The sequence below is a fragment of the Spea bombifrons genome, chromosome 2 (genome assembly GCF_027358695.1).
Source record: "Spea bombifrons isolate aSpeBom1 chromosome 2, aSpeBom1.2.pri, whole genome shotgun sequence".
Lineage (NCBI taxonomy): Eukaryota > Metazoa > Chordata > Amphibia > Anura > Pelobatidae > Spea > Spea bombifrons.
Window position 1 is genome coordinate 1,148,398 of NC_071088.1, and position 14,882 is coordinate 1,163,279.

Consider the following 14,882-nt stretch of genomic DNA (forward strand, 5'->3'; position numbering starts at 1 on the left):
TTTATATGAATTTGGTTAAACACCACACTCTTCCTTTTCCCGACTACAAGATTTCTCTCGGGCTGCTCCATACCTCTGGACCCGACTTCCACCGAACTTTCGGCATTCACCTTCCCACACTACCTCTGACTCTCTCTCCGTGCCTTACGTTTCTCCACACCCCATTCCCGAGCCTCTCCACCTAATATATCGGTTTGTTCTCGTCTTGTCACATTCCTTGAATATATGGATTGTAACAAGCACTGCATACGTTGTTGGCACTATAGATATATATATAATCATTATTATTATTATATAATCATTATTATCTATACGGCGCCAACAGTTTACGCAGCTCTTAATACAATCCATATATTCAAGGGGTCTGACAAGACGAGAATTGACAGACTGAGACAAACCGATACATTAGGTGGAGAGACTCGGCTCGCAAGCTTACAATCTAGAGGGAATGGGGTGACAAATATAAGGCACAGTGACGGGTGAGAGGTAGTGTGAGGGTATCAGTGACAGGTGAGAGGTAGTGTGTGGGGTATCGGTGACGGGTTGAGAGGTAGTGTGTGGGGTATCAGTGATGGGGTGAGAGGTAGTGTGGGGGGGTATCAGTGACGGGTGAGAGGTAGTGTGGGGGGTATCAGTGACGGGTGAGAGGTAGTGTGGGGGGTATCGGTGACGGGTTGAGAGGTAGTGTGTGGGGTATCAGTGATGGGGTGAGAGGTAGTGTGGGGGGTATCAGTGATGGGTGAGAGGTAGTGTGGGGGGTATCAGTGATGGGGTGAGAGGTAGTGTGGGGGGTATCAGTGACGGGTGAGAGGTAGTGTGGGGGGTATCAGTGACGGGTGAGAGGTAGTGTGAGGGTATCAGTGACAGGTGAGAGGTAGTGTGTGGGGTATCGGTGACGGGTTGAGAGGTAGTGTGTGGGGTATCAGTGATGGGGTGAGAGGTAGTGTGGGGGGTATCAGTGACGGGTGAGAGGTAGTGTGGGGGGTATCAGTGACGGGTGAGAGGTAGTGTGGGGGGTATCGGTGACGGGTTGAGAGGTAGTGTGTGGGGTATCAGTGATGGGGTGAGAGGTAGTGTGGGGGGTATCAGTGATGGGTGAGAGGTAGTGTGGGGGGTATCAGTGACGGGTGAGAGGTAGTGTGGGGGGTATCAGTGACGGGTGAGAGGTAGTGTGGGGGTATCAGTGACGGGTGAGAGGTAGTGTGGGGGTATCAGTGACCGGTGAGAGGTAGTGTGGGGGGTATCAGTGACGGGTGAGAGGTAGTGTGGGGGGTATCGGTGACGGGTGAGAGGTAGTGTGGGGGGTATCGGTGACGGGTGAGAGGTAGTGTGGGGGGTATCGGTGACGGGTGAGAGGTAGTGTGGAGGTTGTATCAGTGACAGGGACATTATGGTGCGGCTTCTCTAAAGAAGTCAGTTTTTAGATGTTTCTCGAGTGTTGGGGGGGGTGAAAGCTGAAGGTTCGGTGGGAGTAGATTCCAGAGATTTGGGGGCAACGAGTGGAAGCTTGTAAACAGGAAAAGGAAGAGGTGATGAGGAGGAAGAACCCATGGGAAGAACGTAAGGATCGAGTGAGTTTTGAGATGTTTTAGGCATTCATGTACCAGTGGAGGTTAAGAATAAAATCTGGAATGGAGAGTTTGTGGATGTTTTGAGTTTAGTTCCCCCTGATAGAGAGTCAGTGGACAGGTTCCCTAGAAGGACCCTGGTAAATTTCGTCTAATCCTTCATCTCTCATACCCTCCAGGTACATCAGTTAACGACAGGATTGACAAGGATGTAAGTCGTGTTCGTTACACATCTTTTGACAGGGCGCAAGAGTTAGTCAGGGCAGCAGCTCCGGGTTGTTTGTTGGCTAAATCGGACATTGAGTCGGCATTCCGGCTCCTGCCTATTCATCCGGACTGCTTCCATTTATTGGGTATTTTCTTTAAGGGGAATTATTATTCCATGGGCTGCTCCATCTCCTGCTACTACTTCGAGGTTTTCGCTACATTCTTAGAATGGGTTGTTTCCCGTAGGTCCGGTTTTAACTCATTGCTTCACTACCTGGATAATTTTTTATTTCTAGGTCCTGCTGGGAGTTTTGAGTGTCTCCATTTGTTACAGTGTTTTCGTGTCATGGCTCAGGATTTTGGGATACCTCTAGCTGAGGACAAGACTGAGGGCCCTTGCACGGTTTTGTCGTTTTTAGGCATAGAAATAGACACTGTGGCGATGGTCTTCCTGAGGCAAAGCTTACTGCCCTGGTGCAGCTACTGAATAGGTTTTCAAGGATTAAAAAAGTTCAGTTAAGGCAGGTTCAATCTCTTTTGGGACATTTGGTGTTTGCCTGTCGAGTTTAGTGGGAGTTAGGAAGCCCACGCATTTTGTCCGGATCACCAAATCTGTAAAGGAGGACCTGTCGATTTGGCGCACCCTTTAGGAGCAGTATAATGGTCACACTTGCTGGCAGCAGGCTGAGTGTTACAGTTCTGAGCTAGAATTGTATACTGATGCATCCGGGGCTATTGGCTTTGGTGCTTTGGAACGGAGATTGCGTCTCATCCAATATCAGCGTCTGACCTCACAAACCCGCTACTGGATGAACGGGCAAAAATTCCACAGAAACTCCACAAAATCTTGTGGAAATCCTTCCCAGAAAAGTGGTAGGTCTAAGGACACTGGAAAGAGACAGTAGAGGGTGCAAGGGAACATGGTCAGAGCAGATGGGAGAAAAAGAACCATTCCAGAAAAATCATTAGAGGTGACATTAGAGCGTGGCTACTGGCAAAGAGAGGGTATCATGCAAGAAGCGGAGGGGGATGGATGTTATCCCTAATGTTATCTTTTTAAAATCCTGAGCAAAGAAATCGGAATGTAAAAGGTGCTGGGGAAGATAGGAAAACAAATATTTTTAGGATTGTGAAAGAGGGAAGAGATTAACAAAAGTTCTACAGAGGTAAAGGGCACAGATATAAGAGCGGAGCATGACAGTGTAGAATATTTCCTTCACAGATGCCCAACAGTGCAAGATCACCTTTGGAGGTAGCGAGTCTGTGGAATGCCATAGCCATGGTGGGCACCCATGCGTGGAGGGTGCAGGAATTCATTAGTAGTTGCTGGAGGAGGTGTGAGAGATATAGCAAAGTTGGATGTTAGGAGATGATGGTCAGTGCTGAGTTTTGCTGGAAATCACAGCCCTTGAGAGAGTTAGTCCTCTGTGAGAAGCCAAAAGAAATGGTGGGGGACAGATCACCGCGTCGCTGCCCAGCAAAAACATTATGTCTGAGTAAAATATGCTGAATTTCTTGTATAGCTGGAATGATCCAGAAAGGTACTGTAAGAAACCTTGAAATCCAATCCAGGACCCGAGAAAGGTGACCTAGAGAAAGGTGACAACCCAGGTAAACCTCAAGTCATCCTGTCATGTGTAAGTGTTTCTATTTCTCCTTTTGTAAAAGAGAATAGACAGCACAATCTTTTGAGATCTATGAAAGTCTAAAACATTTAAAGAAGGAGTTCTGCAAGCGAAGTGAGAACTACCCTGTCTGGGTGGTCAAAGCTTGGGTAAAGGCCAGAAAGCAGTCTTGAAAGACATTCAATTAAAACATTTCATGAAGGTTTCAAAGGAGGCAACTAGATTTGGAAATAAAAAATCAGATTACGAGCAGTAGAGGCTTTATTGGAAACATTAGTAGTTACAACACCTAATATTTTACGAATAACTGTAAACAAAGTGAAATTGTTGAATAAATGAACGTGGTGATCTTTGTGATGTGTTGCATTGCCCCTGCTCATTTTACACGTGTGTAGGTTTCCTCTGGGAGCTGGTGCTCAGGCTGTCTTTGTACCACGGCATTAATATTTGTCTCTATGGGAGACGCTTGGAACGTGGCGTAGGATAGGAATGGTTCTTCCATGTCCTGTTCTTGTGAAGCAGCGTTGGAACTTGTGGGTATTTTCACAGAAGCGTATTCCGTGGGCTCTTCCTCTGTGACTCCTTTTCTCGGCAGTTCCTTCGGTGTTTCTCCAACACTTTTACCATGGAAGATGGTGGCATAATGTACATTTCCCCTGTCCTATGAAGATATATAAATCAAATAAATACATTTAATTAATAAAAGGAAATATAAGAAGGGAGGCAACAAAATTAATTAACTACGGTATCTACATTAACATTGTTCCTTTCCCAATATGTGACAAAATAAAGAATAGACCTATTTGCTCATGTTGGAGCCTTTACATAAAAACCTGATAAGGTTTATCACCAAACAAAGGTATTCATGATAAAGTTCCCAGCAGAGTCTTAACAATGATTATAATATTTTGGGATTGCTGTAATGGCTCTGGCAGTTGGACAAGATTCGTAAAGACTTATGTATCTTTTACCTTTACGTAAAGGCACAGAGATCAGGATTAGAATTGATACATGATGCCTGTTCAACAGTGTGGACTTCAGCTGGGATGTAGCCCAAAACAGCGCAAGCAGTCAGCTCCCCACCTGGGTTTTATGAGTCTTTCTCTCTTATTGAGGCTTCTGGGCAGTAGGCCGAAATGGGCAATATATAAATGGGCAATATATATCAATTATATTGATGAACACGCACCTGCGCGGACTGCTGCTCACGCGTCCTCTTCCTGGCACGCGTCTCACGTGTCGCGGGTCCTGGGTGCATAAAGCGCAGGGTTTATTAGGATGCCACCGATCTGGGGCTTTAACAAACATGTTTTATTCACAGCGGTGGTCAGGGCACTTACTGCTTCCATTACTGCGGCTCTGATGCCTCCGGTACACGAAAACCACAAACAAAACCGGGAGGATGAGCAGGAGAAGGAACAGATAATGATAGCGGACGGGAGAGGGGTCTGCGAAAAAAACAAATAAAAAAAGGGGATAATTGGAATTACCGTGAATTAAGTTTTCAGACAAAGTTGTAAAAGAGTTCCTGAGACCAACATTACTGCAGAAAAAGCTTTCTAGGTGTAACCCCTCAGGGGATTTCAGTGATGGCTGCTGTCACTGACTCACCTGCAGTTCTTATGGAGTGACCAGCAGATGGTACTCTGCAAAGCACATGGCTGAGGTGACTAACCCCTTCAGGGCCAGGAACAGGTACCCATTTACATTTCTCAGTTCCGTGCACGGAACTGAGGGGATCGGCTGTTGCAGATCACCGGAGTCAACCAGCGGTCAGTAGCAGCCATCCCCTCGCGATCCCAGCGTTCACTGCAACGCTGAATCGCGCATCATCGATGGCGTACATGGTACTTCCCGGTCATCAGGTGCCATGTAACCATGGTGTATAAGGTACGTCCCGGTCTCGAAGGGGTTAAAAGAGCCATTGGGGAGAGGAGTTCAGGGCTGGATGCCAGAGGTGAAGGATGCTTGCTGAGAGAGAGGAAGAGTGAGAGATGCCTAGGAACAGAGGCCTGCTTGGAATCCATGGTCAGAGGAGAGCTGCAGCATCCTGGCAGAAGCTTCCAGTAGACAGTCAGAGATATAAAGCTGCTTGCAGCAGAGTTTGCATTGAGCAGTGAAGAGGTTAAAAGCTGAACTGCTGAAATGCCCTGATAGCAGACTGTGGGGTGGTAAGCCTAAAACTTCTTCCCCGTCTCCACAACAGGGCATCCTGAACTTAGTCACAGAAATAAAAGATATACTGACATACTGAAACTGTTCCATTTAGTGGAAAGGCCTTGACAAAGGCCCTGTTTGGCCAAACAAGGGCCTTTGTTTGCTCTCGCTTAATAAAGTGTCCTAGAGACTGGAAGCTGTTTGGAGTGCTGGGATTCTTTTCTTTGTTTGTGTGCTTTAAGAGGGTTTATGCTGTCCCTTTCTTCCTGCTAGCACCCAGCTTCCTGGGAGTTGAGTGCAGAACCATTTTTTCTTTTTTAAGGCTCTGGCACACCGACACCCAAACACACACACACACCAGGACAAGCTCTGCCACTCGCGTCCAGCCACCACTATTTGTATTAATGCCCACAGGAAGAAATGCATTTTATCAAAGTTTTTTATTCTTTATTCTGCTGTTTGTATTTAACATAATTTGTTTATTAAATTATTTGAAATAATTGAAACATTTACATTCATTTTTTTATCCGATTAATTGAAAAACATAATCGGCCAACTAATCGATTATGAAAATAATCGTTAGTTGCAGTCCTATCTATGATACACACAAACACATTAACTCATGCTCTCCCTCATTCAGAGAATTCATCCACACATTAATTCATACTCACTCATTCACACTTTACTTATTTCAACATTCTTACTACCCTCTTTCTCACGATGTACCCTCTCTCCCTCCCTTATCTCTTTCTACCCCTTCTCCCTCCCTTATCACTTTTTACGTCATATTCCGGCGCTCAGCATGAAACGCCGGCACCACGACGGAGGTAGAGGCCTTGTCAAGGAGACTGAGGGGGGGCTGAGCGGTTGCTAGGCGCCCCTCTCTCTCCTCCACGTCAAAAAAAAAAAAGCGTTTGAGGCTGCCCGGGACTTAAAGTCCCATTGCAGGACTGTCCTGGGCAATCTGTTGGGTTGTTCCAAATTCGGCGGGGGGGGGGGGCAACAGGGGGGGGCAAGGAATAACCTAGGGGGAAATTGCCCCCCTGTAGCGACGCCTCTGCTGTGGAGTCAGATACCTATGGGCCCCAACTGTGTTATGCACACCAACTAAAGGTACCCAGCGGCCACTAGGGCGAAGATCAGGGTGGGCCGCAGTGATTGTTGTGGGTGGGTGAACCTCATATTGCATATTCTGTATATTTCATTCTGCTATATTTCATGTTTTCTGTTATATTTATGCAGAGTGTTTTGCTGTGCAATACAAAGTTAATTATAAGTTAGCCCTGTGTCAGTTTTATTAATCACTCGGCTGTTCCCAGCGGGACCCCCATCCATACCCTGGATGCTCCCTTGGGTGGAGGCACTGCCGTAGTTATGTACCCCAACTCCCAGGTAGCGGAGACTCAGGATTGGCCTGCAGAGAACAAAGAGGTAACCGGGGTAAAGGACCACAGAGATATTGGTGGGCCTACCCAAAAACCCGTTACACAGGGATGGAATTTCTTAAAGACTATTTTTTTTCATTGAAGTGTCTTTGTTAGTCCCTTTGATGCTGTGAAAGTATGTTTGTGTCTGTGAAAGTGTGTCACTGTGCTTGAAAGGTCTTGTGAGAGTATGTGTGTAAGAACAGATGAAAAAACAAGAGACGCATCTAAATGCCACCTCATCTACAAGTGGGCACTAAAGTATATTATTTTAAATTGATATAAATCAAATAATATAAATTATTATAAAAAATTATATATAGAAATAACTCAATGCTCATAGAAATTCATAAAAGTATCCTCATAAAAACAATACAATTATAAAAAGCACCGTTCATCAAACCGTTGAACATATGTCAAATGTAAAGATCATGGAGCTGCGACCAAATAACAATTTCAAGTAAAAAATCTAATATAGTGTTGTGCAAAATAATTTTTAATCAATTCTAAAGTGGTTGTATATATCACCATCAGTGTATAAACCGTGTATACAAAAATTAGTAATAATAAATACATAATAAATAATACTTAGATTTTTCGTCTCTGTGTTCAATCTTTCAATTGTGGATTTTGGTCCAGTGTTTTAACATATATAAGGAAAGAAAAACAACAAAAACATAGTGCTTTCCGTAATCAACAGATCTGTGGCAAATATCTCTAAATACGGTATCCCACTCACATTAATTAGAGCAATGGAGTTTGCTCTAACTTTCTGGGCATGTAGTGGACGATTCTATCCGCCAAGTAAGAAGTATGAGTGTAACGGGATCACCGAGAGAGCTGTAGTAACTCCCAGAGATCACCCAGTATCCTCCTGTTGTCCCCGGAATCACTTCCAGCACCAGTCAGCATGCGCACCTTGGAACCCTGCTATGTGTACCCAATAAGTAGACACAACTACCTTGAACTGAGTACAGCAGGAATGAACAGTTTATTGTTGTAAAACATAGAGTGATATAGCCACAGAACTTCATTACCATAAATTAACATTGATAAACAGGTAGACAACCCAACCTTTAATCCCCTTTAGCTACTGAATATCCCCCTGGTAGCCATCCTGTTAATGGGATTAGTTTAACAATGGAGTTCCTGCCTGTTTGGCAGCCAGGCTGGAGCCATCTCTGAGTACCTTGGGCCCCTGTATGACAGCTCATTCTGTCACAATGAGCTTCCAGAAATCCTTCCCAATAAACGATTCTCCGTCCACACGGTAACGCCAAATTATACGGAACGAAGTATTTAAAGAGGATGCAGGGAGAGAGCCGGCAGACCATTGAGAAAGCCTGATTGAGGCGAAACACGTCTGCGTGCCGACCTTATTGTGTTATACCCGGAAGCTGTCCGCCTGGAGAGAGAGACTCAGATACTCGCTGAAGAAATCTTAAATGTGAGCATTCCGCACTTTGTTTTTAAACAGATTAAACATTTGTACAACTTACCTTCTGCCTCTTCGTTTCGTGCCCTTCGTTCCTTGGCGTTACCGTGTGGACGGAGAATCGTTTATTGGGAAGGATTTCTGGAAGCTCATACTTCTTACTTGGCGGATAGAATCGTCCACTACATGCCCAGAAAGTTAGAGCAAACTCCATTGTTCTAATTAATGTGAGTGGGATACCGTATTTAGAGATATTTGCCACAGATCTGTTGATTACGGAAAGCACTATGTTTTTTTGTTTTTCTTTCCTTATATATGTTAAAACACTGGACCAAAATCCACAATTGAAAGATTGAACACAGAGACGAAAAATCTAAGTATTATTTATTATTTATTTATTATTACTAGGGCTGCAACAACTAATCGATAAAATCGATAATAATCGATAATGAAAATCGTTGCCAACGAATTTCATTATCGATTAGTTGAATCGATTTTTATCGATTATAAAATGAGGGTTTTTTCAGAGCAAACACTCTGAAAAATACCCCTCATTATATAATAGTTTAGTCTGACTCACAGCAGCAGCTCCTACTTACCAGTCCCTCCCTGTAATCACTGTGACAACTGGCCCCGCCCCTTCCTTCTCCCAGAAGGCCAGAACCACATGGCTGTGACACTCATCTAACTGTAAGTATAAAATTAATATTTGGGCTACTGAAAGTTAGGGGAGGTGGGGGTTAATTTAGGGGCAGTTAGGGTTAATGGGGTGTTTAGGGCTAATTTAGGGGCAGTTATGGTTAATGGGGTGTTTAGGGGCAGCTATAGTTAATGGGGTATTTAGGGTTAATTTAGGGACAGTTATGGTTAATAGGGTGTTTAGGGTTAATTTAGGGGCAGCTATGGTAAATTATGTGTTTAGGGTTAATTTAGGGTTGAGACTAGTTCCTATCCGGTAGAAGGACCATGTCCTGTACAGGGATAGGAAATAGCTTGCTCAGTGTGTGTGAGCTATTTTCTATCCAGCAAAATTACCTTTTGCCCCCTAGTGGTCAGGTCCTGTACAGCGATAGGAACTATCCGACTCATGTAAAGAGAGCTAGTTTCTATCCCTGCAAAGGACCTTTTGCTCCATTGTGGCCAGGTCCTGTTAAAGGATAGGAACTAGATGGTTCATGGTGAGAAATCTAGTTACCATCCAGCTTAAGGACCCTTATCTCTCCAGCTCACACGGGTCCCTTAAAGGGATAGGAACTAGACGGTTTATAGTGAGAAATCTAGTTTCCATCCAGCTAAAGGACTTTTATACCATCAGCTAACAATGGTCCTTTACAAGGATAACAATCCCTAGTTGCTATACTGCAAAGGGACTCATATCTCCAGCTCACACGGGTCCCTTAAAGGGATAGGAACTAGACGGTTTATAGTGAGAAATCTAGTTTCCATCCAGCTAAAGGACTTTCATACCAAGGATAACAATCCCTAGTTCTTATACTGCGAAGGGACTCATATCTCCAGCTCACACAGGTCCCTTACAGGGATAGAAACTAGACGGTTTATAGTGAGCAATCTAGTTTCCATCCAGCTAAAGGACTTTTACACCTTCAGCTCACACAGGTCCTTTACAAGGATAACAATCCCTAGTATCTATACTGCGAAGGGACTCATATCTCCAGCTCACGCAGGTCCCTTACAGGAATAGGAAGTAGACAGTTCATAGTGAGAAATCTAGCTTCCATGGTTTTGCCATGGTCATAAAGGCAAGAAAAATTCCAGAAACATTGTGTATTAGATTTTATTTACTCTAACGCGGTTTCACATATAACATACCCATAGATATTCCTAATAATAATTGTGTTAATGGGTACCAACATGTCCAATTGTCTTCCATCTGTCCTGGATTCACACCTTAACCCTGTGCGGTCCCTAATCTGAGCAGGAGAAAGACACAACCAATGGAGCCTTTCTTGGATATTCTCCCTTGTGTATGGCGGTCCGACGCACACAGCTGAGCTGTTCCCACTAGCTTTGGACTTTTCCGCTGCACAATACTCCATGGGCAACAGTTTATGCCTGGCTCCTATTCCAAAAAGCCACCACCATGAGGACGTAATCTATTAATCTACCCACGTCACTAAAAAGCTAATGTTTTGTGAGTGGTTGAGATAGACTGTAGAAGAAGAAGAAAAGAGTATAAACATCTATTTAAAGAAAAGAAACTGATTTTTTATTGCAATTCCAGATATATTATATGCGTTCTGTTCATTTAATTATTCGTGAACATTTATTATTATTATTACTATTATTTTGAAACATATACAGCTGTTGCTTTATTTTATCACATTCTCATATACATTGTGAAGATCTCAATTACAGACGTGGCATTTAGTCTATAACAAATGAGTCTATTCACTAAGAAATGATGTGCATTAGAGTTGAGATCCCTGGCTTAACTAGAGTGAGTTATCTCTCTCTAGGCGCGCGCTCTCTCTCTCTCTCGGCGCGCGCACGCACGCTCTCTCTCTCGGCACGCGCTGTCTCTTGGCGCGCGCCAGCGCTCTCTCTCGGCGCGCGCACGCGCTCTCTCTCTCTCGGCGCGCGCACGCGCTCTCTCTCGGCGCGCGCACGCGCTCTCTCTCTCGGCGCGCGCACGCGCACTCTCTCTCGGCGCGCGCACGCGCTCTCTCTCGGCGCGCGCACGCGCTCTCTCTCTCTCGGCACGCGCTCTCTCTCTCTCGGCGCGCGCACGCGCTCTCTCTCTCTCGGCGCGCGCACGCTCTCTCTCTCTCGGCGCACGCACACTCTCTCACTCTCGAGGCGAACTCACGCTCTCTCTCTCGGCGCGTGCACATTCTCTCTCCCTCTCGAGGCGAGCGCACGCTCTCTCTCTCTCCGGGCGAGCGCACACTCTCTCTCTCTCCCTCTCGAGGCGAGCGCACGCTCTCTCTCTCTCCCTCGAGGCGAGCGCACGCTCTCTCTCTCTCCCTCGAGGCGAGCGCACGCTCTCTCTCTCTCCCTCGAGGCGACCGCACGCTCTCTCCCTCGAGGCGAGCGCACGCTCTCTCCCTCGAGGCGAGCGCACGCTCTCTCCCTCGAGGCGAGCGCACGATCTCTCTCTCGAGGCGAGCGCACGCTCTCTCTCCCTCGAGGCGAGCGCACGCTCTCTCTCCCTCGAGGCGAGCGCACGCTCTCTCTCCCTCGAGGCGAGCGCACGCTCTCTCTCCCTCGAAGCGAGCGCACGCTCTCTCTCCCTCGAGGCGAGCGCACGCTCTATCTCCCTCGAGGCGAGCGCACGCTCTCTCGAGCGCACGCTCTCTCTCGAGGCGAGCGCACGCGCTCTCTCTCTCGAGCACTCTCTCTCTCTCGAGGCGAGCGCACGCTCTCTCTCTCTCTCGAGGCGAGCGCACGTTCTCTCTCTCTCTCCCTGAAGGCGAGCGCACGCTCTCTCTCTCTCTCCCTCGAGGCGAGAGACGCACTTACTGGCACAGATAGAGAGAGAGACACTCACTGGCACAGAGAGAGAGACACTCACTATCACAGAGAGAGAGACACTCACTGGCACAGAGAGAGAGCCCATTTTTAGTCATTTGCACGTCCCGCGCTGCTGCTGCTGCTGCTTCTGCTGCTTCTTCTTCTTCCTGTAGTTATATGTGGGAGGCATCGTGGAGTGGTATATGTGGGAGGCAGCGTGGAGTGGCATATGTGGGAGGCAGCGTGGAGTGGTATATGTGGGAGGCAGCGTGGAGTGGCATATGTGGGAGGCAGCGTGGAGTGGTATATGTGGGAGGCAGCGTGGAGTGGTATATGTGGGAGGCAGCGTGGAGTGGCATATGTGGGAGGCAGCGTGGAGTGGCAGATGTGGGAGGCAGCGTGGAGTGGCAGATGTGGGAGGCAGCATGGAGTGGCAGATGTGGGAGGCAGCGTGGAGTGGCAGATGTGGGAGGCAGCGTGGAGTGCTGTGGTAGGCAGCGTGGCATATGTGGGGGGGCAGCATGGCATGTCTGGGAGGCAGCGTGGCAAGCCTGGGCTCAAATGTGCATATATTGGGGGGCTGGTTGGGAAATAAAGACAAGAAATGTATTATCAAAGTTTTTTTATTCTGCTGTTTGTATTTAACATCATTTGTTTAGTAAATTATTTTAAATAAATGAAAAATTTACATTCATTTTTTTTATTCGATTAATCGAAAAAATAATCGGCCAACTAATCGATTATGAAAATAATCGTTAGTTGCAGCCCTAATTATTACTAATTTTTGTATACACGGTTTATACACTGATGGTGATATATACAACCACTTTAGAATTGTTTAAAAATTATTTTGCGCAACACTATATTAGATTTTTTACTTGTATTTTGGTATTTAGGGGTTATACTTAAAGTGTTTGCAGCACCTGCTATAATTATAATTTAAATTTTTGATTCACTATATACATATTGATATTTGTTAGCGCCTGACCTTTATCTATTTTCAAATAATAATTTCATCCTCACGGGGAAACAAAGGCAATCACTCGTGGCATCAAATAATTTCTCTTGGATCGTCCAGCCCTCTGAACGACACAGAGAAACACCTTAGTAGATATCGAAAAGTGAAATGCTGCTGGCGTAGTAATGTCAAAGTAATTTATTGTACAAAAAAAATACAGGTCTGGAAAGAATCTGCAAATAAAACAAAACAATGCAAAGCTCTAATTACACATGTTAAAACACCTTACATTATAATTCATATATATTATAAGTAGTTTAGAAATATTTAATATAAGTTATCAATCACCAATCAATCAATTTTGAAATGCACGTTTATGAATATTTCATCAAAGTAATTATAATTTATTATTTATTTCATCGATGTTTTCATTTATTATTATTTTTCAATCAATAAGGATAGGTATAAATAGCCAGGGTCTGGTACACGAGAATCAACAGGGAGAGCAAACAGCATAAAGCTAATTGGTCAATACATGCAGGGGACCTGGATCCTCCTCTCTGGCAGCCGGTGAATGGAGCAGCAGCCTGACGTGACCTTCTGGTGCGCGACCAGCCGAGGTACTGGGCAGCAGAGGTACTTCGCACATAGCGCAGACGTCAACCGGCTGCCCCCACTAGACACCAGGTAGTCTGAAGCACAGAGGACAAGTCTTTTTTTGGGGGGCAGAGTGGCACGTAAGGGGTATAAGGCATTTCTGGTGGGGCAGAGTAGCAAATAGGGGGAGATGTGCATAGCTGGAGGGCAAGTTGGCAAATAAAAGGAAATAAAACCAAGAAATGCATTTTTAAAAATCAGAGTTTTTATTAGATATGGAAAAAAAATACTAGTAAAACTTTTTTCCTATAGGGTAGTCTTATATTCAGGCTTTTTCCCCTGAATTAACATTCAAATTTTGGAGGGTTGTCATACAATTGAGCAAATACGGTATTCTGTTGGCTCCAAATATGAACTGATACAGAGATGCGAAAGGCATTTGAAGGAATAGAACAATTTAAAGGAACACATCACATTGACACAGATCCAAAGGTTGCACCAGTTATACATGGTTCCAGGAGAATCCCAATCGCTATTCTGTGTAGGCTCAAAGAGACACGCAGCCAGTGACTGTGTGAAGAGCCCAGTGGTCACTGGAAAAAGGAATGGTACACTCAGGGTAATTTCAACAAAGCGACACCACTTTAACCCCTTAATGACAAAGCCTGTACATGTACAGGCTCAAAATGCATTGTTTTCAATGGGTTTAGGGACCGCCCATTGTCCTTAAGGGGTTAACATCCTGACTGCAGAGGATGTTTAGAGCCAGCATGCTACGGAAAATGTATTCACCATCCTGAAGTTGTCTGAACTGTGTAGATTGAACAGCCCCCAGGACTATCTTGAGTTGTGCAGAATTATGCGCAGCTTGAGAAAGAACTATTAGCTCAGGTGAATGCCACAAACCGGTTCCACCGGTCCATTTTTGGGAAACCTGTCTTGGTGCAATCAGGACACTAGTCACTGGATGCGATAGTAACACTGAGCAAAGCACCTGCAAGACTTCAGAGGATGTTCCTACAACTACAAACATGTGAGCTTAACACTGTTCATATTCGAGCATGTACACTAACACACGCACCCAGACACTCACATAGAAACATACGGACAAAGAAAAGGAATCCCAGCACTCTAAACAGCTTCCAGTCTTGGGACCACCTGGGAATCTTTTTGTTTTTTTGCCGTGATGTCATCTGGTCTAGTCACATGATCAGACATCGGCAGAAGGACAACAGGAAGAGATTAAGTTATGGAGACACACGGTATTTACTTAGGATTTGATAAGTATGTGCCATTAATATGTCTGATTATTTGTAATATACAGGATAATGTGGATGTAAACGTTTTAATTATTTGATGTTTTTAAATCACTTGATGATTGTTTTTAAATAAGATATGTAATTATCAATCTATTTGCATTACTTGGTATGACTTTTTACT

At 45.1% G+C, this 14,882-nt stretch overlaps 1 long non-coding RNA gene across 1 annotated transcript; it reads right to left on the bottom strand.

Moving 5' to 3' along the window:
• Positions 1–3,665: 3,665 nt before the first annotated feature.
• LOC128473029 (uncharacterized) lies at positions 3,666–5,382 on the bottom strand. The gene is made up of 3 exons (XR_008346239.1): positions 4,741–5,382; positions 4,590–4,648; positions 3,666–4,061 (listed from the first exon to the last, which is right to left on the bottom strand). It is a non-coding gene; the product is annotated as an uncharacterized LOC128473029 (long non-coding RNA).
• Positions 5,383–14,882: the final 9,500 nt, after the last annotated feature.